General features: G+C 34.5%; 1 pseudogene; it reads left to right on the top strand.

The window, feature by feature from the left end:
- LOC148197181 (uncharacterized) overlaps nucleotides 1-17,840 on the top strand; it is a 41,422-nt pseudogene extending 23,582 nt beyond the window's left edge.
- The last annotated feature ends 8,909 nt before the right edge of the window (nucleotides 17,841-26,749 follow it).

The following is a 26,749-nucleotide window of genomic DNA, read 5'->3' on the forward strand; positions in this document are numbered from 1 at the left end:
AGAACTTAATTTGGAGGAAAAACATTAATAATTTGATAATAGAAAATCAAATACATTTAATATATAATTAATGCAAACCGTTAATTTAAAAGAAAATAGAAACCTAGAATTAATGTAAACCGTTAATATAAATAGATCCTTTCTCTCTCTATCTATTATATATATTATGTGATGTATGGATCAAATTTTATCCCATTTCTGACAAACAGTGAATTGTAGAAAAAGAAAAGAAGGCAACAATGAGATTTGCTTTGAACGGAACGCTGATTTTCATTGTGTCTTTATTCCTGTTTCAAAGCTCAAATGGTTCTGACCTTATCTCTAAAAATTGCAAGGAGGCTTCAAATAGAGACCCAGGAATAATGTATGATTTCTGTGTTGCATGCCTTGAAGAAGCCTCTTCTAAGTTACATCCACCACCCACCAACCTTGAAGATCTTCTGGGCATTTTAATTACAATTTCTAAGAACAATGCAACCAATGTGCTTTCTATTATTTCAAAGCTCTCGAAGGACAAAAGTTTGGATAAATTCGCACTTTCGACCTTACAAGAATGTTCTGGTTTGTACGATCAGGGCGTATTTTATTTAGACAATATTGCAGGTAATTTGAAGTCCAAGGTATATAATAATGTTGGTATGGATTTAAGTGGAATACGTACTTTTTCACTCGTCTGTAACGAAGATTTAAGTTCTAAGTGGAGAGGTGGAATATCTCCTTTGTCAAAGGAACACCAAATCTTTGACCAACTCCTTTGGATATCTTATGTTTTCCTCAAAATTATAAAGAAAACTTAGAATGTCTTGATGTAATCCTGCCCGAGTTGTCCTTCTTTTGTATTTTTACCTTTCATAGGTTAGCTTTTAAGGAGCATGGGTTACTATAAATACCCAGCTTCTCTATTGTAATTGGCACTCACGAGGCTCTTCTATCATGTCTTATTCAATAATAGTAATAATAATAAAGATTAAATTAGTTTTAGTCCCTTACAGTACCTTCTTAAAAACTTCGACCTAATTTATTTAGAAATGCATGAATTTAGTCCTTTTAACTAAGTTTGGTTAAGTTTATTTAGCGTTTCAAATGTGTTTCATGATAACATTTGAGTTTTTTTTTTAAATTGATTGACATATTTTCACCTCAATGTTAAATTGTTTGAAAAACTTTAGAAATGCATGAATTTAGTCGTTTTAACTAAATTTGGTTAACTTTTGAAACGCGTTTGAAACACCAAATAAACTTAATAAAATTTGATTGAGAAAAACTAAATCTACCAGTTATAAAAATGAGAGTCTAAATTGGTCCAAAGTTTCAAAGAGAAACTAATCCTAATTTTTACTGAAAGTTAAGTTACTAAAATCATATTAAACCTTGATAATGATACACTGAGTGATAAAATATGTTAATTTAATTTTAAGTTGGAATGATCATTGAGATTGAAATTACGCTATGAAGTATTTCTTATGGCACAAAAGCATACTCAAGTTCTTCCTTTTATAATTTTACTCCCAAAGTGTTATTTTATTTGTTTTTTTAGTTTATTTGTTATTTTAGTGGTACCTCTCAATTGAAGACTGATATAATCTATTTGTAATCACAGTTATATTAATTCTAAAGTTTAATTATTTTTCTAATCAGTTCCTAAAAATATAAGTAGGTTTTGGTTTAGAGGTTTTCTGTATAAATTTTATTTTCCCTTTTTGCCCCAAAATTGAAAATTGTTACTTTTGTTGGGCTATACTAATTAATATTTGTTTGAAATGAAAACTTTAAGAGTAAGACACACTGCATATAAGTTTATCAAATATGTAAAGTATATTTACATATTATTTAAAAAATAACTGTACATCTTGTGAGACCCTGAAAAATTGCTCTGTAAATTACATGTCATATCATCATTAATGCACCCCTCAATCAATGTTTAATCCCCTTAAAAACCCACTTCCAAGTCTAATAAACCCCTCTGCTTTGCACGGAAACCAAGCCACAATCATTCTCTGCAACATTAAAAACGCACCAAGCCACACATGCACGCACGCCACGTGTCGCGGGAGAAGTTTCTGAAATCAGAGTTTGGTGTGCAGGTGTCAACTTGGGACACGTTCGTTCAAACGAGCGTGAGATTTACCAAAACCAGATTTTTCTGAAAAACTCTCTCACCTGCATCACTCATCTTCTTCCTCGCGAAACACACCCATTCATCTTCTCCAACTTCCCTCTAGAACTTCCAAGCTTCTCTCTACTGTAACCTCTCATTTTCTTCTCCAAATTCCATTTCAGAACCATAGGAACGTTTCCAGAGACGCGGACGTTAGTTTGGACCGAACAGAATTAGATCCTAAGCTGGTAAGTTCCTTTCTCCAGTAGCTCTTCTATTAGGGTTTCATTCGAAACCATGCTCTCGGTTCATGCATGGACTGTATCTGAGAATTTTCTGGTTTTGGTGTTTAGATCAAGTGAGAGTGTTGAGTGAAACTGAGGGTAGAAAGCTGTAAGAGACGAACCCAACTTTTACATTAGGGCGTACACTGCTATCCAGGTAAGGGAAGCTTATATGTTTAATTTATACTTGCATGTATTAAAAGCATGATATTAAAGCTGTATGGATGACCACTGTTATGGAATATGATTTCTGATTTTGATTTATCTGTCATGAACGAGCACTGCTTGTATGTATTATATATGTTGTGGTGGTTTGAAATGTATGTTGATTTGATTATGTATGAACGGAGTATGGTTATTGTATAGTTGGAATGACTAAAATGTTGAGATCTGTATGATGATGATGTTTAAGGTGAATTAAATCTGGAATGAAAGTTATAAAGTTTATAAATTTGAAATCTGGAAAAATTCTGCTAAGGTTGAGAAATCTGAAATTTAAAACACTTCCCTATGATAAAAGACGCTCGTCATCGTACGGTCTTATACCGTTCGGTTTTTCCTGGAAAATAACTTAGAATGGAATTCTTTCATTTGGAAAGAACTCTGCTCGAGAACGAGCGTCCCCATTTGAATGTTTGAGCGGTCGGTTCAGCTCAACTGTATATAAATATTTGAAACTTTATAAATACGTAAAGTTCGGCCTTATGTCGAGCGTTCGTCTTTGATAGCGTTCGGCCTTATGTCGAGCGTTCGTCTTTGATAGCGTTCGGCCTTATGTCGAACGTTCGTTCTTAATAGCGTTCGGCCTTATGTCGAACGTTCGTCTTAAACGGCGCACGGTATTCTACCAAACGTTCGTCCGAAATAGCGCTCGGTCTTATAACGAGCGTCCGTTCTAAATCGCGCAAGGTCTCATATCAAGCGCTCGTACTAATTGAATAATTATTTGATAAAATAGCGTTCGTTCTAAAGTATTAGACATTCATTCTCCGTACGTCCGTTAAATCTCTGGTCTTAGTTTTCATTATGCAACCATCTTCAAATATGATTCTAAGTATTCTTGACACTCCATTGTGTATTAAATCTGGTTCATGTTTTTATCACAAATATTTTCTAAGTACCAGTACACTTCAAGTCGAGTCAGTTCATCTAACTGGCTAAATAGAAAATTACGTTGTTGTATATTTCCCTGAGTATCCAGTAACTTTATTTGGACGTTCGTCCTACTTCTTCAATGGATTGAGCGTTCGTCATTTTTGACTCCTGAACCTAATGATGTAAAAGATGATGGAATATGATAAATTAAAGTGTGAACACTATGAGAACTAAAATTATGATGTTGGATTTTGGACGAGCGTTCCAGGGAGGAACGTCTCATATATATATATATATATATTGAAAGATTGAATTGGTAAGGTATGACTATGGATAGCTAATGCTGGCTTGGTCCATCCTGATATTCCGTGATGCTCATCTTCACGTAGAAGGGAGTAGTCATGTGGGGGAATGGCAGGAGGTTCTATTCCTTAGGGGTACTTTGGATAGAGCTAACCTCGAGTGGCAGCTGTTGAGGGTATCCCAGTTACTACATCACTCGGGTGCAAGGACGCCTGTAGCTACACGGTTCATACAGTCCGGACGGTCGTCTACTATACTTATAAATTACTATGATGAATTATGTTAAATTGTATGTTGTGCGTATGCATTGAAATGTTGAATGAGTATGTTGGATGTATGAATTAAATATTATAAGCTTACCCTTTCGTTTTCCTTGTGTTGTCAATTGTCCATGTACGTTCGTCCTGTCTTGCAATGATCATCCGTTGTGGATGTGAGCAGATGGTGGTGCATCTCTTGAAGAAATACTGGAAGAAGAAAATTTGGAAGATGCAAATCTGGTTGAGGTGGAAGTCAAGGCCGAGCCTTAGAGCGCTCGTTAGATTAGTGATGTAAATGGTAGAATAGTTGTATGTACGGTTAAATGTTTTGTAAAACCGTTCGTCCTGTTTATCTCTGAATTCAAATTTGAACGTACGTTCTTTTGTACTGATGCCGTTCGGCTTTTAACCGCTGAGTTTAATGCAAAGACTGTTTATGTTGCTGTTAATTGTAATTAATTCTGAATTATGGTAATTACTATATTTTGGGATGTTACACATCTCGTTAACAGTTCTTTTTATACATCAAACAGAATTATTTAATAATGTTAAAATTGTAGTTAAATATATTTTTAGTTTTTAATTTACTTTTAAAATAAATGTATATTTATTTTATCACTGTACTTTATAAAAAGAATGTAAAATATCCTTCTTAACAAAAAATATGTAAAATATTTTTCATGAGACAGACAAAATTTTACACTAACTATAGTATAACCTTGATATTTTTTGCAAAAGGTATTTTTGCATGACTTTAATAAAGTTTTTGGTCAAAAAATATGTATAAATTTAGTTTGAGAATGATTGGATGCACTAAAACTAATGCATTTACACAATTATCTTGTGAATGAATCATTTGTGATGACCTAATTTAGAATACAATTTTCTTCTTCCACCATATGATTGTTTCACATTTATGGATATAATTAATAAATATTTAAATTATTTTGCAAATTCAAAAATATATTTTGAATTATACATTGCAATAAAAATTATTATTTATTTATTTTAATCATAATTAAATTTTAAAAGTCAAATAATTCATAGTTATCATATTTAATATTACTGATTAATTTGTGAATTTGAATAATTTATGGATTATTTATTTCTGTCCAGATCTATAGTCCATCAAACCTTGACAGTTTGATATTATTTTTACTATTTCAATTTTATTTAGTTATTTTTTATAAAAAAAAAAATCATTGAAAAGGTATCCATGATATTATTAAATATTCAATATTTACAAAGAAATGATAATGGTATAAATTTAAATTAAATTACCAAATATATGATAATGGTATAAATTTATATTAAATTACCAAATATGTATTAGACATTAAAATAGTGAAACTCGATTATACAAAACAATTTATATTAAAATCGTTTAATATTAAAATAGTCGAGCTTTACTGTTTTTAATTCCCTACAACTCCTAAAATGTCATTTTCTAGATTTTTACAATTGATCAAGGTACATCATGATTATTTAATAATTATTAATTATTCATTAATGGAAAAGAAAAGAACTTTATTAATAATTTGATAATAAAAAATCAAATGCATGTAATTAATGTAAACCGTTAATTTAAAATAAAATATGTTAGAGTGATGCATTGGAATTATTAGCGTGAATTGAGGGGTGAATTAAGTTGTTATAGTAAATATATGCCTTTAATAATTTTCTCTTAATTTTAATTTTCTTAGCGAATAATTAAAACAATAATAAAGAGTAAGTAGGAGAGAAAATTGCACAAATAATTTTATTTTGATTTAGATCACAAGGATCTTATGTCCAATTGTTAATCCTAAATGGAGATTAACTTTTCGTTATCACACAACTAATAAACTTTTACAATCACATAGAAAGATAAGTTTAAGGGTTTAGAAAACATCTTTCTTGTTACCACGTGATGAAACTCATTTCCCCTGAAAGCCACAAGGGATGAACACTTCTGCTGAATGCTTCTCGATGCATCAACACTTCCTTTTAATCTTCAGGATGACAGATTTCACTTAACAACAACAACACTCAATCACAATTCTAGTGAAAGTTCTCACTTTTGAATTATTCATTGCAATAAAAATTATTAATTATTTATTTTAATCGTATTTAAATTTTAAAAGTCAAATAATTCATGGTTATTATATTTACTATTAGTGATTAATTTGTCAATTCGAAAAATTTATTGATTATTTATTTCTGTCCAGATAATAGTCCATTAAACATTGACAATTTGATATTATTTTTACTATTTCAATTTCATTTAGTTACTTTTTATGAAAAATCATTAAAAAGGTAAACATGATATCATCATATATTCAATATTTAGGAAAAAATGATAATTGTATAAATTTTAAATAAAATTACCAAATATCAATTAGATATTAAAATAATGAAATTCGTTTATAAAAAAACTGTTTATGTTAAAATTGTTTAACATTAAAATAGTCCGTCCTACTATTTTTAACTCACTATCACTTCTAAAATGTCAATTGACCCAAATACATCATGATTAATCAACATTATTAATTATTTATTAATGGAAAATAAAGAAAAGAACTTAATTTGCAGGAAAAACATTAATAATTTGATAATAGAAAATCAAATACATTTAATATATAATTAATGCAAACCGTTAATTTAAAAGAAAATAGAAACCTAGAATTAATGTAAACCGTTAATATAAATAGATCCTTTCTCTCTCTATCTATTATATATATTATGTGATGTATGGATCAAATTTTATCCCATTTCTGACAAACAGTGAATTGTAGAAAAAGAAAAGAAGGCAACAATGAGATTTGCTTTGAACGGATCGTTGATTTTCATTGTGTCTTTATTCTTGTTTCAAAGCTCAAATGGTTCTGACCTTATCTCTAAAAATTGCAAGGAGGCTTCAAATAGAGACCCAGGAATAATGTATGATTTCTGTGTTGCATGCCTTGAAGAAGCCTCTTCTAAGTTACATCCACCACCCACCAACCTTGAAGATCTTCTGGGCATTTTAATTACAATTTCCAAGAACAATGCAACCAATGTGCTTTCTATTATTTCAGAGCTCTCGAAGGACAAAAGTTTGGATAAATTCGCACTTTTGACCTTACAAGAATGTTCTGGTTTGTACGATCAGGGCGTATTTTATTTAGACAATATTGTAGGTAATTTGAAGTCCAAGGTATATAATAATGTTGATATGGATTTAAGTGGAATACGTACTTTTTCACTCGTCTGTAACGAAGATTTAAGTTCTAAGTGGAGAGGTGGAATATCTCCTTTGTCAAAGGAATACCAAATCTTTGACCAACTCCTTTGGAATATCTCCTTTGTCAAAGGAAGACCTCACTCAAGGACATCTCAAAAACCTTTTGTTAGGTTTTTCTCGCATGATAATCGATTATCTAAATAAGGTAATCAATTATATATTTAATGAATGCACATTGGCAAACAACATGCTCAACTGCTCGAAAATTGATTATGATGTCATAATCAATTAGGGATAATCGATTGTCAAACCCTGATAATCGATTGTCATTAAAAAATTACAAATTATACATCAAATTATGTTTATTACCATATAAGTCATGCCACGTAATTTTAAAAAAGACAATCAACATGCAACGTAATACTTAAACGATGTTTGTTCAATTTAATAACAGAACTTTATTTGTTTCATTTTTTTCAAAATTAAAACCCAATCAATAAATAAGAAACCTAATCAAAATTTTGACTGAAAATTAAGACCTACCGAATCATTAAACCTAAATTAAATTTCAAACATTTTATTCTTGTTCTCTTTTTCTTTCACAATCATTCTCCATCCTCAATTTAAACATAAATGAATATAACTTTGTGACAATACGGCTACATCTTCATTATGGTAAAAAAATTTACTTTATAAAGCAAGGAGGAAAGGATGTTTAGGAGTTTAATTCAATTTAATTTATATTTTGTTGGATAATATGGATATAAATTTGACCCAATAATTTTGTTTATTTATTTTGTAGTCCACTAACAGACTTAAACAATATCTAGCAAATTTTTTAAAATTAATTTAAAAATATATTAACTGATACGGGGCTACCGTGAGTTGACTGTGAGACATTAGAACCTTGGAAAGAATGGTAATTTATTTTTGGTTAATCTATATTATTAGTCATCATCTTTGTGTCTAATTCTGACCCTAAAGGAAAAAACTTTCTCAAAAGTTTATAGAAGTATGATTTTAATCTATCAAAGTTTTCTGTTTAAAAACTAGGAAATTTTAAAAATCAAGATATGTTAAAAAATGAATTGCTTAGAATTATCAAAATGCATAACTACTCAACTAGAACAATAGCCTTTTTGATTTGTGACAGTCATATTCTTATTTTATTTTTTCTCTTCAACATCTTTGGAAGCATGATATCCTAGATAGGTAGAGATCTCTCCAGATATACTACAGTTCATATGTCATTGCAAAGCTGAGACAGTGGTAAACTTCTCACAACCAATAGACAGATATACAAGACAAGCTAACTCACAAATGCACATTTAGTTCACAATACTTTTGTCTTACAAAATTTGAAATTGGTTAAGTTCAATAATACCATTTCTTTCAAATAGCATTACCATTTTGTTTACAAGGCATTTAATGTTTTCAAGACTTGTTGTAACATCCCAAAAATATAGCAATGAACCATATAATAGAATAATTACAATTAACAATAACTCAGATCAGTCTTAACAGTAAAAAGAGCGTACGGTTAGAACCGAACGACCTTACATATAACTACAAAACTTAACCGTACAAGATACCTAATATTTGACTGAACGGTTTACAAAACCAACACCGAACGGTCATACAAAATGAAAGGAAAAGGTGATCGAACGACCACCTTACCAAAAATCAAACTATTAGCCGAATGTCCTACTATTCGATCTTCACCTCTACTTCTACCCAATTCTCTTCTTCCAGCGCTTCTTCCAGCAGCTCGTCTCCTTCTGCTCACATCCATACAGATGATCATTGCAACGACAAGGACGGACGTACAAAACCAGACAACACAAGGAAAAATGCAGGGTAAGCTTATATAATTTAATTCAAGAATAAACATATATGTTAAACAATCCAACACACAAGAGAATTTCAACATATGCATCATACAAAGCCTATCACTAGATTGACCGTCCGGACTGTATGACATCTGTGTAGCTACGACGTTCGTGCACCTGGGTGATGTAGTAACTGGAATATTCTCATCAGCTGCCACTCGAGGTTAATCCTATCTGTCCAAAGTACACCTAAGGACTAGGATCTCCTGTCGTTCCCACACATGACCTACCCTCCTTTACATGAGGACGAGTACTCACGGAACATCAGGATGAATCAACAGCTTAGCATTACCACAGTCATACTTTACCAATTTCAATATTCACTCATGAGTCGCTCCTCCCCGGAACGCTCGTCCATAAACCACAACATTTCCATATCACATTTTCTTCATCTTTCACTAATACATATCTCATTTAATCACCTCGTACAAAGATTCATGAGGATTACAAATAACGAACGTTCAACCCGAACTTAAAACTGGGCCGAACACATAGAGCGAGATCGAGAGACCTTCAAATTTGAGAATGGATTAAGACCAAGGGTTGACATCGGGTTTTAAGAAAGATAGCGAGCACAATAATATATTCCAACAAACGAATGGAACAAACGTCGATTTCAACGTTGAGCCAGTTAGAGGAACCGACTCTTGAGAACTCTATCTGAACATCAAAAGACCAGACGAAGAACGAGGACTCCAGAGTGAAACCAATGAATAAGAATATTTCAAGGCACGAAAAATAATACTTAGAATTGTCTCATAGGAAGAAACCGAACGCTTGTGAATACTTAGTTTAGTTGAGTTTAGTATCAAGAATCCAAGTGACAGTCAAGGACTAAACACTATAGTGAGCGAACCCTAGAGGGCTTGAACAAACGCTCATATAAAGAAATTTAGCTTAAGGAGATAGAACGAGTATCAGATGTGAGACCAAACACTTGCTTAGAACGAACACTTGGTATAATACCAGGTGCTACTAACGGATATAAAAGAAGATGGATAATTATGCCAAGATACTATTGAAGTATTATTTAAGAATACTAAAATATTTCATAGCAGGATATCAAGAAGGAACTATGCTTGGCCGAACGCTCAAGCACAGAAGTTCGAAGTGTAGACGCTCGTCCTCTACTAGGATTCTTCCCAAATGAAAGAATCCACTACTAACCAAATTCACTATAAAACCGAACGGTTAAGGACCGTTCAGTAACGAATAGATGTTAAATGCTGTCACAAATCAGCAGCTTTGTCAAATGTTTCAAAGATTCAAAGTAACATAACAAAAATTAAAAAAACACAGTTTCAGCTCCCAAATTATTGAGATGAGATAGCACCATACCTCTCGTGTTTTCAGGCATGGAACTGTCAAATCTAAAATAATTAAAAAAAATGAATAATTTTGAAATAAATTGTAAAATACTTTTTTTGCAAAAATTAAGACAGTGAATCACAAACCAACTGGAGTTACTTTGTGAACAATGGTTAGTGATAGAAAAGAAGGAGGAGTAAACTCAGGTTGGCCAACATCAGTATCCAGATAAGCTACTTTGGTGTATTTCTGCAAGAGGATATTTAGGAGATAGCGGGAAAAGTTCGTCTTCCCACAATTTTTGGCACCATATATAAAAACAATAGGAGGTGTTGAACTCCAAGAAATGGATTCTGCAGCCTCTGACCATTGTTCCGGAATGTATATCCTGTGAAGGAGAAGAATCCATCTCTTTCTCTCTGTAAAATTGCAAGACAGCTTTTATTGATTAGGCAGTTTCTTTTTTGCCCGTGAGACATGCAAATTTCCAAATGGCACAATCTCAAAATTACTTTTAAAACCAACATTCCTCAAAAAAAAATTTAAAAACTTTCTTCTCCAAAATTTGTATTTAAAAACCAACATTGATTTTTTAGACAAGATCCAATCCTAAAAGTGGTTTTAATATAATTTCACAAAATCGCCAACAAAACTAATTTTAAATCAAATTTACATTTCAAACTCTGATATTAAAACAGATGCTCAATGTGAGCCTAAGAGTCAGATGACTTGCAAAATATCTAGCTGTCCAGGTTAAAACTACATGGAATTAGGGCATTTGGTAGAAGGAAAGGTTTTTCAAAGAAACTCAACCAAAAATTAAATTAACAAGTCACTGCACATCCAACTAGAGACCTTACAAGCATCTATACTTATTCCAAATCTTAACAAAAAGATAAAAAAGAAACCTATGAAACCAAAACGAACCTCTATTCAATATTCACAAAAAGGCTAAGCTAAGTGTTGACACATGGTGATTTATGAAACTGACTGCCAAGACAAATAAAAGAAACCAAGAAAGCTCTATGCAACAAGTCTTTCGGTAGTTGCAAGGCTAATCTAAATTCTAAACACAAGATGATTCACGAAAATCACGAAGTTTACATCAAAATCACTTTTTGCATAATCTTAAGTTGTTCCATTAAGAAGAAATAAAAACAAAATAAGTTTCACCAAATTTTAAAATTAATTAATGCATAAGAGAATCAAATCAATCCTGAATAGTAAATGTGCTTCACAGGAAAAATCAGTTTAAAAAAAAAAAAAAAACTAACCTCAATCGGAGGAGCAACGTCAGCCACAAAGGTTGCGGGAAGAAGAATTAACAAAATTATTGAAATTTAAAAAAATAATTTTTAACATTTGTATTCTAAGTTAAAATTAACAAAAGAATTTGTCAAGTTTAAATGTTCATTTAATATTTAATAACGCGTATAAAGAGGGGTGAAATTTCAATTTCTTTTTTTTAATAAATGTCAAATTCTATTTGAATTAACTCCTTAAATTTTTTATTTTTTAAAATTTCGTCATCAAAACAATTTATTTTACTTTAAGGATTTTCAAATTAATCAACTAAATAAATTATTTTTTAAATTGCTTCTTCCAATGTCGTATAATTGAAAAATAATTATTTGTAACGCCATTTTTTTAGAGTAACGATATTTTAATATTTAAAGTTTTTACCTCATATGCACCATTTTTTTATTTATTTTTGGTTATAAATATAAAAATTTCATTTCTTTATAATTATTTTATCTTTTACAACGAATTGTTAAATGATTATTTTGGATTTCAAAGAAAAAAATTGTTGGTCGTGGAAACTAACAATTTGACAATTCCTAACCAAGTAAAATAATCATACAAAGTAAATTTTTATATTTATAAAGAAAGGAAAGATAGTTTAAAACAGGGTTAAATATATTTTTTTCCTTTAAGTATCACACGATTTTGGATTTAATCCCGACTCGAAACTTTGTTGGTTTTTAGTTCTCATAGTTTTAAAACTCTTACTATTAGTCCTTAAAATTGGACTGTGTTAACTTTTTAGTAGATATGTCAAGCAGCGAGGTCACGCCTTATGCCAGCTTGCCTCTTCACTCTCTGCCACGTTGCTTGTGCTTGAAAACTTCGTTCGGTAGAGCCTAGCCTCCATCGGACCAGCTGTCGTGCCGGACCTTCCGCTCAGTCCAAGGAGTCGCCGACGACACCAATCGTCACTGAGACCGTTGCCGGCCGTGGCGTCGATTTCTCCCTCCTTGTCTTTTCTGCACGGGTGAGAGAGAAGATCTCTCGTTCCTCCGCCAATCGCCGTCTGAGAGAGCCCAGCCTCTGTGAGCCACAAACCAGGATGGTCACCGCCGACGCCGTCCTCGACAACCGGTCAGAGTATCAAGTCACTGTGATGAGCATTTCTATTGAGTTTTTTCGCCCCTTTTTCACCTTTAAATAATTTATATTTTTCAGGACATATTAAATGCTCTAAGAATTCCCCATGCACTTGTTCTTGAAAGAAGCTTTGACAGACCAAATTTGAAGTATGAAGTAATTGGCAAGACAAAGGAACCACTAAAGAAGCTCGAACAGCTACTAATTAATCGCTTCAGGAATCAGTGTGGAATTGTTTACTGCCTTTCAAAAAGTGAATGTGTTGAGGTCTCTAAATTTTTAAATGAGAAATGCAAGATAAAAACAGTGTATTACCATGCTGGCTTGGTTGCCCGGCAGAGAATAGCTATTCTTCATCGTTATGAATATTTGTCAATGCATTTACCCATTGTCTTAGCTTTTGTTGTGCTGCACAACTTTTCCCTTCTCCTTGATTCATTTTTAATGTCTCTCCTTACCCGTCTGAGCACCCCTTTTTGTACCTCCTTCATAGTATTGTTAGGACATGCCTTTTAATGTTTATTTTTTTTCCTTTCTTCTCTATTCCTCTAGAGTGGTTGGAATGAAAGCAAAACTCTGATTTTTGGTCTTTACTGCTGCTTAATTCAGTCATTCAATAAATGAACACCTAGTGTTAATTTGTTCTAAGCATAGAAAGGATTGCTGTAATTTTTTTATTTTACTCCAGCATTTAAATTGATTTTCTGTTTGTATACAATTAGCTCTTTGCTAATAAGACCTTCAACACCCTTGTTCATGCTATGCAAAGTGCTATTTGCACAAGCTTTTTATTTTTCCTTCTGGGTGAAAAGTTGTGTTTTTCTCTGGTTCGGGTTAAATTGCTTCATTTATTGAACGCATTTGCTTCTGATTCAAACAAGGATTTTGACAATGAGTTCATTTTTTTTAAGTATTGCTTTTATAATGTAATGTTCCTGATTGAGGGGATGCTTAAGCTGAAAGCGATTTGATTTTAGTGTTGTCCTTTGTTTTCAAGGCTTTATCTTATTTTCCAAGTTGACCTGGCAAAAACTTGTTGGGCGAATATTTGGGCAAGTGTACCGAATCGCTTCAAGTAATATAAAATGGTAAGTCCAAGTATCGTTTTCCCAAGAGACTCGTAATACTAGAGAATTGTGCGATTAACAACTCATATAGACTCAAGAACATAACATCAATTTACAAACAAGTGCAGAAACATAAATTCACAAGTAATTACAAGGTTGGACTTTGGTATTGAAGGCACTTGGAAATGGAAAAGACTAGAAATGGTATGAAATGACATTGTTAAGGTTAGTTTTCACCAATGCACTCTTGTGTATAACCAATTTCATCTCCTCTCTATCAATTTACTAAAGTCAATCCACTAAAACACTCTACCCTAATCCCTTAGGTGAAAAAGCCTAGGTTTTCCTTATCAAACTCCAATCCCTTGGACAATCTAACAAGCAAACCCGCATTAAGAACTAGGATCTAAGACAACATGTGAATCATCTTCCATCCCTAGAATCAATGAACCACAAGGACTCCTATTTCAGTTCTGGGTTCCATCTTACGTCCCCATAATCCATTAAACCCCAAAATCAAGTCATGAACGTCCCCATTACATGCAAGCTTTAAGATCGGAAACAAGAATACTAGCAATTGAAAGAAAAGGCATATATATATTCAAATCATTCAACAATTACACAAGATCCAAAGGCTACAACATTCCCTAACAAGATGAATCAGGTTCTCCATTTCCATGGAGAACCCTAAAGCTTACAAACATGGAAGATGGAAGAAGAAAGAGACCCAAAGGAAGAGGAGGAGATGTTCCCCCAAGCTCCTCGCGCCCTCCACGAGCTCCAGACGTGAAATCGCACCTCCAAAGAACCAAAGACCCAAACCCCTTCGCGTTTTAGGGTTAAATAAGCTCGTTCTGACACATCAGCAAAAGTCGCGCCCGGCGCCCTCTCAGTCACGCCCGGGCGCGAGCCTCTCTGGACAAGTCACACCCGGGCGCCCTCTCTGTCACGCCCGAGCGTGAAACTCTCTGGAAAATTTGCGCCCGGCGCCTCTGTCGCACCCAGGTGCGGACCATCTGGATAAGTCGCGCCTCCTCTCTATGGGCGAGCGTCCACTGATATCTGGACGAACGTCCACTTCTAGCTGGCCGAGCGTCCAATGAGCGTCTTCATTGAACGAGCGTCCTCTTCTGCCTGGCTGGCTGAGCGTCCTCTTCTGCCTTGCTGGACGAGCGTCCTCTTCTGGCTGGCTGGACGAGCGTCCACTTCTGCTCGCTGGACGAGCGTCCACTTCTGCTTGCAGGACGAGCGTCCACTTCGCTTTGAGCGAGCGTACTCTCTGTCGTCCACAGGGTGACGAGCGTTCGTTTTGCTGGCGACGAGCGTTTCTGCATGTGCTTGCTTTGGTTCAGCTCTATACATTGTTGGAGACTCTTCCAAGCTCATTATTAGCTACAAAATAAGGGATTATTGATGAAAGTACATCAAAGTAGCCAAAAACACATTTATTCAAAAAACAAGACAAAAGAAGAGGATTTAACAAGTTATAAGTTAGAAAGGAGTTGATTTTGCTACTAAATTGATGCTTAAATAATGGTAAAAATTAGCATTATCACATGTGTGCAAGAATCACTGAACCAATTAAATCTGGGACTAGAGATCCAAGACTTGGAGTTGGTAAACAAGAAGAAGATGATTTCTTTACTGCAGAAGAAAATATCTAGAGAAATAAACTTGATGTTGAGTTGGAGGAGACAGAAGAACATGTGAAGAAGCGGGAGGTATGATTTATCATTCCTTAGTAGTTGGTCTTAGTGCAAAACTGATAACAGTTGAAAAACTGTTATTTTCATGCTTAAAATTGATACTAAAAGCAACCTTTATACTTAGAAACTAGCTTGAAATCATGTTTTTCTTCATATTTTCAGAAATAAGAGAGCTGGACAGGTTTATGCTTGATTTCAGTGTTTTTGTGCAGGTTTTAAGGTGAATTTGGTGAAAGAAGTGAAGAAGGAGAGATATGGAATCAGAAAAGACATCAAAAAGTGCAAAAGGAGAAGCCGAAGTCACCGCTGAGCGGCAGTTTACCGCTGAGCGGCACTCAGGAGCTCACGGGAGGTCCGCTGAGGGGCAAAATGGCCGCTGAGGGGAAGAAACGTGACACGCACTTACCGCTGAGCGGCACTTTAATGGGCTTGGACCTAATTTTCTGTAATTTACGAATAATATATAAGCTTTAGGGTTTCCTAGGGTTTGTATCTGGCTGGAACGAAGTAAACACTCTCTCTTCCACCCCTTTGAAGGAGGATCTTGGATGCTGAGGCTTCCTCTTCACCTTTTTAGGGTTTTATCTTTCATTCTTTCATTGTAATTCATCTAGGTTCACCATGAATATGGTGAACTAAACTCTGTATGTTTGTTGGGGAATCAATGTAATCTTTTGAAGCTCTCATATATGGAATCTGTTTTTACATCTTTTAATTAAGATTTATGCTTTCTTTCATCATTAGTTAGGGTTTTTCCTCTTTGTTTAATGCTTGCATTGTTTAACTCATTCGATGCATGATTATTGGTTTTGTCGATACGGGCGCGTACGGGGAAGTCTAGATCCGGGGAATTTCTCCCAATATGATATTGGTTGTCGTTAAGCTCCTGCACTTATGAACTGATCATTAGGAATGCTAGGAATTGTATGAACTCGTGATTAGGGAGAAGCCTTCTTGAAAGGTACTTTAGAGAGTGGCATTAACAATGATGATTTGAATGTTGAATTCCTAAAATATATGAGAGTGGATAAGATGAAATTGACCCCCAACAACATATTCATACATAAATTTCATTGAAAGTGTTTATCTTTTGCTTTTTGCCATTGATCAAAACTTCATGCATACATATTTAATTTTCGTCTTTTGCATATAAAATCCAAATATTTCGTCTTTAAGTCTTAGCTAATCAAGAAACCACATAACTAAACTAGGCCGTGAGTCCTTTGGGAAGAACGATACTTGGTCTTACCAAGTTTATTACTTGAAAGATTCGGTCACACTTGCCGATTGAAAAACAAGTTTGTGACATCATATTTTGGTGTTCATAAATTTGTCCATCAAAAACCCACATAGTAGTATCGAGTTGATGTTTATTTCTCAAACCTGTACCCCTCATAGCAGAAGGCTGCATATAGCATATATGCATGTCTTTTGACCAGATTGGTATGTCATAAGGAACCATAAGTTTGGAAGGTCTTGAGAATTTCCTGCAGTTTTTATTACCTGGTGGCTTCTTCTGCCTGCTATGAAAATTCAGGTGTTGGCTGAACTTGAGCAAAAAATTCAAACTGAAGTGAAAGAAATCCGAAAGGTGTTTTATTGTGATCTTTGCAACAAGCAATACAAATTAGCTATGGAATTTGAAGCACACTTGAGCTCTTATGATCACAATCACTAATAGTAACTTGGCTCTGCTTTTGTTAATTTGATTTCCAAATTGTCTCATTTTTTCTCTCGTGATGCTAAATCCTTGTTGTTAACTATAGCGATTCAAACAAATGAAGGAAATGCATGGTGGTGGTAGTCAAGATGATAGGCAAAAGTGAGAACAACAGCGTCAAGACAAAGAAATGGCAAAGTTTGCTCAAATGTATCCATTTTCTCCTGTGTCCATTTATTTTTATTCCCTTTCTTCCCTTCTTGGTTTTATTATGGGTGGGTGGCCATGGGTCAATATTCTATTTTTAATCGAATTTCTCTCATGTCATCTTGATTTTTGGTTTTCTTAATGTCTATAAGTGTTGATGCTCAAAAGCAGCAACGCCTTCAATTGCAACAAGATTCTAGATCAGAACAGTGTCCTCTAGAACTGCTACTGCACTTATAGATCAGGAGCAGAGAATACTTTGAAATTTGGGTTTTCATCTAAAGGCAGTGGTTCCAAGGTGATTGGCGAAGGAACGAGAGAGCTTCTCTCTCGCGCGAAGAAAAGGCAAGGAGGGAGAAATCGACACTGCGGTTGACAACGGTCCCGGTGACAATTGGTGTCGCCAGCGACGCCTTGGGCTGAGCGAAAGGTCCAGGACGACGACTGGTCCGATGGAGGCTAGACTCTGCCGGAGAAGACGAACGAAATTCTCAAGCACAAGCAACGTGGCAGAGAATGATAAGGCAAGCTGGCATAACACGTGACTCGCCGTTTGCCACATCTACTAAAAGTTAACGTCGTCCAATTTTAAGGACGAATAGTAAGAGTTTTAAAACTATGAAGACTAAAAATCATTAAAGTTTCGAATAGGGACTAAACCCAAAATCGTGTGATACTTAAGGGACGAAAAACATATTTAACCCTTTGAAATATTATGACTAGCTACAAATTTAATTGGTGAATTTATTATATTTTATTTGCCAAAAGCCATACAATCTTCCAATTTGTATTACTTCTACTTGAAGAGAGAACCGATTATATTAATTGATTATATAACATAATTGAGTGTAATTTAGATTTTGTAACAATTACTAATAGTTTATTATATTTATAATTAGTAATAAAGGTGTCACTTTAATTATTATTCAGTGTACACAGTTTGTTATTTGATCTCCATAAATATAATTTATTTTATTATTTTTTATTTTTGTAAGAAAACTATTGTCAGGCCTCGTTAAATGCACCCAAAAACCCCTGCTCAGACTCATTAAAAACGCACCCAAACCCTTCTACGCAAACGCCAGGTGTCAAGAATCGAAGTTTCGAAAATCAGTTAGTGGATGGCAGGTGTCGACAAGAGAGTGTACGTCCGTTTGGACGTGGGGTAAACAAAAATGATTTTTTCTGAAAACCCTACCCACTCTCCTCTGCATGCACCCTCTTTCCAAAATCTGATCTTTCATTTTCCTCCTTCTTCTCTCTAGAAAACCCTCCCTTCTCTCTACTATAACTTACCCTTCTCTACTCCGATCACCGTTCAGGCACCGTGGAAGCATTCCCGGCGTCCCAAGCTTCATCTTGAACCGATTGAGTTTCAAGTTTGAACTGGTAAGTCTTCTCCCCTTAGTCGTTCGTTCTTTTGTTACATGCAAACCACGTTTTGGTTTCACGCGAGGGTGTAGTCTAAGTTATCTTGGTTTCTTACTGTTTGGTTTAGTTTGGAAGAGTTAAGTGATCGTGAGGGTAGAAGTTGTAGTCGGACGAACCAAGAACCTAGGTTTAGGACGTTCACTCACGGATCCAGGTAAGGGAAGCTTATTTAATTTAATTTGTATGCTGTTGAAATGTTTTAACGTTCGTTTAGTTGATGAATGATTGAATGTATGTATCAAGTATGAATACTGATATGGTGGTTGATGTGGAATATGATTTCTTGGTATGATATGGATTGTATGAAGTAATCAAATTGATTGTGATTAAAATTTTATAAAGTTATGAAACTATGTATTGAGAAATGAGTTGAATATAAGTGAAGTCTGAATATGTATTTCCTATGATACTGTACGTTCGTTATCGAACGGTCATTGACCGTTCGGTGTTGATAGTAAACTTCTTTGAAATTGAATTCTTTCATTTGGGAAGAATTCTAGTTGGGGACGAACGCCCTCTTGTAATAGTGTTACGTTTGAGCGTTCGGCCAAGCGTAGATGCCCTGAGTGTTATGTGAGGAAATTGAGAATCTTGTAAACATATATCTGGATACTTAGTCATTCTTAAACCCTATCTTCATCATCTCGTATGATATTTATTTCTATCACGAGTTTAAATCAGTGGTGGGTCTTGACCCAAAACGTTAGTAATGAGTGGCGCTCGGTCTTATACCGAACGCTCGTACTCGTCTTTAATTATCAAAATTGTTGAAATAGCGTTCGTCCAAATTCAGTAAAATTCCTTTTACCGTGTTCGGTCATTGACTGGCATTCGGTTTCTGTAATTGAGTTATTCTAAGTATGGTTCTTTAATCGTCTTGAGGTGTCTATATCCATTGGATCCGGCCTAGAGCCTCCGTACTTACTATATTCTTTGAGTGTGGGTATGAACTCATGAGAGTCAGTTCATTCAACTGATTCACGTGGAAAATAACGTTCGTCATATAGGGTATATTATTGTAATCGGTCTTATTCTATTCTGGAACTAGAGACCTCTCTGTCTCGTTCCAAGTGTTCGTCCTCATTCTGAGTGAGGATTGAACGTTCGGTATCGAGTATCCGTAAGAATTTTTGAACAAAGATGAAATTTAACTTATTGGTAATGAAAGACGAATTTGAGAAAAATGATAATGAAAGATGAAATTGAGAATGATTATGAATGAAATAGGAAGAGAATGTGATATGAATGAAATGATGTGGATTTTGGACGAGCGTTCCAGGGAGGAACGATTCTTGGATGAATATTGATATCGTAAAGCATGAATGTGGACAAAGCTTAGCTGGCGATTCATCCTGATGTTCCGTGAGTACTCGTCCTCACGTAGAGGGGAGTAGGTCATGTGTGGGAACGGTAGGAGGTCCTAGTCCTTAGGGGTACTTTGGATGGAACGGACTAACCTCGGGTGGCAGCTGATGAGAATTTCAGTTACTACATCACCCGGGTGCACGAACGTCGTAGCTACACAGAATTCATACAGTCCGGACAGTCGGTCTAGTATCAGGGTTTGATTTGAATTGTTTATTGGAATGTGTTTGAATGTGCTTGCATATGAAAATGTATGTTATTACTTGAATTAAATTACATAAGCTTACCCTGTGTCTTCTTTGTGTTGTCTTGTCCTTGTACGTCCGTCTTGTCTTTGCAATGATCATCCGTGTGGATGTGAGCAGATGGAGACGCGCTACTGGAAGAGGCGCTGGAAGAAGGAAATTTGGAGGAAGAGAACCTCGTCGACGTGGAAGTTAAGGCCGAACCCTAATACGTTCGGTTAGTAGTATAGTTTAGTTAGTATAAGGTGTCGTTCGGTCACCTTTTTCTTTTTTTAGTAATGACCGTTCGGTAAGCTTTCTTTTTGTAAACCGATCCGTCTAGTCTTGTTATATTGTAAAGTTAAGTTTATAACTTTATGTAAGGCCGATCGGTCGTGATCGTTCGTTGCTTAGTGTAAGACTGAACCGATACGTTAATTAATGTGATTATTCTATTGTATGGTTTACTGTATTTATGGGATGTTACAAATATCTACAATAAATGATAATTATTGTTGAATGATATGTAATTACAATACGATACACTTACTAAAAATATATACTTTTATATCAATTTTTATAATTTTCATATAAATTTTAGTAATTTTTTATTTTAATAATTGTTATAACATTTAAATACACATAAATATCCTAATTTTTTTTATACTTAAACAAAATATATGCATGAATAAGAAAAAATTTACACATAACAAAATTATTTATATTAAAACATTTCATATTAAAATAGTCAAATTTTATCATTTTTAAATCACTAATACTTCTTAAATATCATTTTCTAAGTTTTTATAATTGACCAAGATACATCATTATTATTCAATAATTATTAATACATTATTATTCAATAATTATTAATTATTTATTAATGAAAAAAACTTAATTTGCAGAAAAAACATTAATAATTTGATAATAAAAAATCAAATACACTTATTATATAATTAATACAAATCGTTATTTTAAAATAGGTTTAAACCCTTTAGTTGTCCCTATTTATGTGAGGTTTTGTCATTTTGATCCCCTCCTTATTAGAATTCCTAATTAAGTCCTTATAAGTGATAATTTGCATCAATTAAGTCCCTGCAGTTAAATTTCGTTAACGTCATTAAGTTTTTGCACATGTGAGAGAATTTGGTGTTTTTTTTCTTGGAACTTGGCATATTTAGAGTTTAAACGTGTCATTATGCGTCCAATTATGCAAAACGTAATGATATAAAGTTAGGAAAATCTGAAATGGGATTTAGGGTCAAACAAATTGAATTTAGGATTACAAACCTGAGAGGAGAATGCATCGGAAACTTGAGCGAAGTCTTTAGTGGAGAGATACACACTTCATTAAGGCTTTGGAGGTTTGTGATTGGAGTTTTGATGTCAATGCTTGAGAGTGCTGTGAACTAGGGTCATCAGTTTTTCCCAGGGGCTTCTTCCTCTGCCAATTTCGTGCCTCAGCATCAGTCCCAGCATCAGCTTTAGCCACAGCCTCCTCAGGTGTTCACTGCTCAGACCATCCCTACCATGCTTCAGAGCTATATGTTCCCTGATGTAACCATCATGCAGCAGCAGCATCACGGGTTTGATAACATGGGGATGGGAGGAAATGGACTTGGACCTGCTCCTACTGGGGGGTTTTCTGATCCATTCAATGGATCCATGGTCATGATGATGCCCTTTCGTTTTCTAGATTTCCTCTTGTTTTTCAAGCTTAGAATTCTTCTTTCATGTTGTTTTTCTTTCAGTAGGTAGTTCCATTTATGTATGTGACATAGTTAGCACTAGAATAGGGTTCGGATATCGAAGACATGTCTTGAACCATTATCTTGAACGTCATGTATTGTTGGATCGCAGTCCCTGCATAATATTTGTTTCAGAGTTGGGTCTGTAGTGTTGTGTTCATTTCAGTTAATTCAATAAGGGGCATATTATTTGCTTACTTTTTATCTGTTTGTTTTGCTTTTACTTTATATATATATATATATATATATATATATATATATATATATATATATATATATATATATATATTATAATTTGTTTTAAATTAATCAGTATGATTATTTAAATAGATTGTGGTTACAGATTTTCGATTGGAATGCTGATAAGCACGTACACAGGAGTGAAAAGAGAGACACAGAACAACAAGAGGAAGCGAAATTAGTGAGACATTCATTCTGTAATGGATAAAAATGAATAAAATTATTAAAGAAAAATTGTGAAGAAAATAGATTAAAGACAATCAAATTTAAGATAATTTGATATAAAATAAGCTGCTTCTAAAATATTTATCTTTGAATCTAATTTAAGATAATTTATCCGAAAAAATTATTACACGTTTCCACTGTCACCGACATCGTCTCCAACATCGTATTTGTATTTTTGTAGGTGGAAGAAGACTCTGAAAACTTTGATGCATGAAGATGCAGGTGGAAGAAGACTCTGAAAACTTAAAAAAAAAAGAAAAATTATCAAGTGTAAAGAGAAGAATGCGAAGAGGGTTATGTAAGTCTAAACAAAAGGTCTAGTCTTTGTTGCTGATTGAAAGTTTCAGCATTTGGGTTTCCCTCATATTAAATAAAAGTAGGTTTCTTTACTGTAAATTCCTCTGGGATTTTCTTATTTTTGTTTCTAAAATGTATAGTGGTTTCTAAAATAATCAGATTATGCATAAACTTATTAACTGTGGATTTTTGAGCGTTTCATGAACTCCTTTTTTTTCTTTTAAAAAGGTTCCAAAGATTACACCAGCATCAAGTCCAAAACCCGAATCCCCCAAAATCCCTGCACCAAAACCACCCAAAAAAGCCCCTATTTCGCCACCGTTGCAGGAGGTGAGGATCTTGGCGGTGGGGGAGATGGGTTTCGTGATGAGGTCGTGGTGGAGTCTGATGATGTAGAATGTCTTGAAGAAGAACAGTTCTGTGGGCTTTGATTTGAATGTTAAATGGGGTTGCTGGGTTTGTTTAGGATAGAGAGAATTTATGAGCGGATCAATTTGATATGAATGTTAAATGGTTTCTGCTGTTGGGAAAGATACCAAACCTAGAGTGTGTTGTTGTGTTACTCCATCTAGAGATACCAAACCTAGAGCGTCAGGATCCTTTAAATAGAGTCAGAAAAGAGTAGAAACAGGGCCTAGTCCAAAAGAGTCAAACCAGAGCAAAAATTGGGCCTAATCCATGATGTACGACGCTCGGGGGCCCCATTTAGGGCGCCCGGGCGGTGGACGTCGATTTTTGGTGCTCAAGCCCCCAAACAAGGCGCCCAAGCCTCACAGACAACATTCTGGTTGACTTTTCTGCACTCTGGTTGACTTTTCTGCATTCCAACAATTTGGTACTTTAACTCTTCCTTCAAATCATTCTAATAGCCTACAAAATCAAGAGAATTTAGTGATAAAATCATCAAGTATAACCTCAACTCTCTTATTCCCAAAACTAAAGCAAAAACATGATTCCAAGCAAGTTTCTAAGCAGAAAAGGATGCATTTGGTATCAAAATTACATCACAAATAACCTTATTTTCAACCGTTATCAAGGCCACGCAAGACATGATCAGTCATGTCTTCAACGGAGACAATAGAGCCAAGTGAGGCAAGGATATCTGTAGTTTGCTTTAGAGAATGCATGTAGGTGGTGATGGATTACCTTTGGACGCCGTGCGAAGACGCTCCTTTAACTTCTTGAGGTGGCTGTGGGATGCCTTGGCATAGGTGCGCTGAAGAAGAGTCTAGAGATCATGTGATGTTTTTGTTTGAGAAACCATGGATGCCACTTCAGGGGAGAGAGTGGTGACGAGAGCAACGTATATAAGACGGTCCTGTCGATGCCAGGTTTGATAAGCAGGATTCGAAGTTGGAGGTTCAACGATGGTGGAGACCATCGTCGTCGGTGCAGTAAAGGATCTATCTAGATATTTGAGAAGATCATAGCCATCAAGAAGAGCTTCAACTTGAAGTTTCCAAGTGAGGTAATTAGAGGGTAGAAGCTTGGTGACATTACTGAGGGTGATGCAAGTGAAGGGTTTTGATGGCTCATGAGGGTTGCTAATAGATGAAGAGTTGTTGTTGGCCATGGGAGGCAAAAAGAAAGTAAGGAGCGACGTCCTGTGTTGAAGAAGAAAAAAAAACGGAGAGGATCGTGTTAGGCTGATACCATATAGAAAAGTATTTGAATGAATTGATTTTATCATTTGATTACAGTGGTATAAATATACAAAATTGATAACCTAATTGGAAAGAGTAAAGGGGACAAACTCCACCAATTTAGGTCTAACAGTTAACCTAAATAAAGGAAAAGTAGATATAAAATAATTGGCTAATAAAGACTAATTATTATAATTTAAAACTAATTATTATAATTGATACCAGTGACAACAGCGGAGTGAATCATGATCCCATTCTTGCAATTTAGGGTTCCTGATCTAATTTCTAATTTGGGAACATGAGTTGTTATTTCTTCCTTGTAGGTTTTGGTCTCGTTTTATTTTGAGCCAGGGTTTGAACCTGGTTGGGCCTGCACATGCCCATAGTTGAACTTTGTAAAACTCTGATTTTTTAAAATCGTTGAGGCAGAACATTTAAAAGAAAAAAAAAGGGAAAGGATAAAGTATAAGTAATGAAATTTTAAATTTATTTGATAATCGGTAGAATCCAAAAATAATAATAAGATAAAGATTGTGTGTCTCAAATTAAAATAATGGAAATTAAAATCAATTAATTAATAGCTTACGAAATTGGAAATAAGAAATAAATATTATTTGGTTTTAAGGATGAAAATAATGAGATATTAATTAGAATATTAAATTACTTACTAATTTTAGTTTGATAAAAGAGAAAAATAATGTGATTATAATCTTTAATTAGATCAATAAATATTTTATTGTATTTGGTTTGTTATTAAATGTTATTTATTTATTTAATTATTTTGATCATTGTTGGAGTAGAACTCATGAGATGTTTATGTTGACTACATTGGGTTTTGAATAATGGATAATGCCAAACAGTGAGGATGGTTATTATATTTAGGTATAGGATGAACTTTTATTGATGTCGGAACAAGTGAGTGTTAAGATGTATCTGAGTGTGTAGATGATGAGCATAAGAGTGGAAGATAGGTATACTTGTTGTATCTAATAAAGCTTGAGACTATTAATTGTCTTATGCGAGATAGTGACTCCCTATGGCCTTGTGTGCGTAAAGGGGATGCTCAGGTATTGAGCCTTCTTTGTACGGGGTGATGGTATTTGCCTTGTTCTTGTGTGGCAGGAAACATGTTTCTTAGCCAGGTAGGCGGGACTACTCGAGCAGACTTGTAGGAGAGGCTAAAGAGGACCTGTGGGGTGGCTACAAGTTTGAGGTATGGTATAAGAGTGTGACTAACTCTTTTCACTATGGAGTTTATAGTATTATGGAGACTCATGGTTTTATTCATGATGAAGGATTCATGATGAGATTAATTCTGATGGGGTACATGTGATAATGATTTGTAGTGAAAATGTGTTTGGACACCATGTTGATAAGGATGACGTTGATGGTATATAAGTCATGATATAGTTAATAAGGATGTTGACGATGATCATGGTGTATAAATGATTATGTTAGTAAGATAGCATTGTAGATGATTGATTTATTATTAAGTTGTGTTTGTTTACTATCACTAGTGCAGTCAGGGGAAACGACCGCGGTTATTTTCGTCCTTTGGCAACGGTTCTTGAATCGAGGCATTTACAGGCGAGGCAAAAAGTCTAGACTTTTATGCCTCGGTTCTTAACCGAGGCAAAAAGGTGGACGATTTCACCTCGGTTCAAAGTCAACCGAAGCAGTATGTATTTTTTTTTTAATTTTTTTTCGCAGGACTTTATGCCTCAGTTCCTTTTGAATCGAGGCAGTATGTCCACCTCTACTACCTCGGTTGGGACCTGAACCAAGGCAGTATGGTCTTTTTTTTATTTCTCCAGCCTTTATGTCTCGGTTGGGACCTGAACCGATGCCGTAGGTGGGTTTTCTGCCTCAGTTCTGGCCACAACCGAGGCATATTCCCCTGTTTTTTTTATAAACAGGTGTGTTTCTGCAACATTCCCAACTGCAGAAACAGACCTGCATATAATTTTACAGCCAAAACAGTCCAGAACAATTCAGAAGCATATATTTTGAATAAAAATTATATTAAAACATAAATACATTCAATGTAATCATAAATCAACTTTTTAAAGCATAAATCAATCCAATGTAATCATAAATCAACTTTGAAACATA

The sequence above is a fragment of the Vigna umbellata genome, chromosome 6, assembly GCF_029865625.1.
Source record: "Vigna umbellata cultivar VRB3 chromosome 6, Vumbellata_1.0, whole genome shotgun sequence".
Lineage (NCBI taxonomy): Eukaryota > Viridiplantae > Streptophyta > Magnoliopsida > Fabales > Fabaceae > Vigna > Vigna umbellata.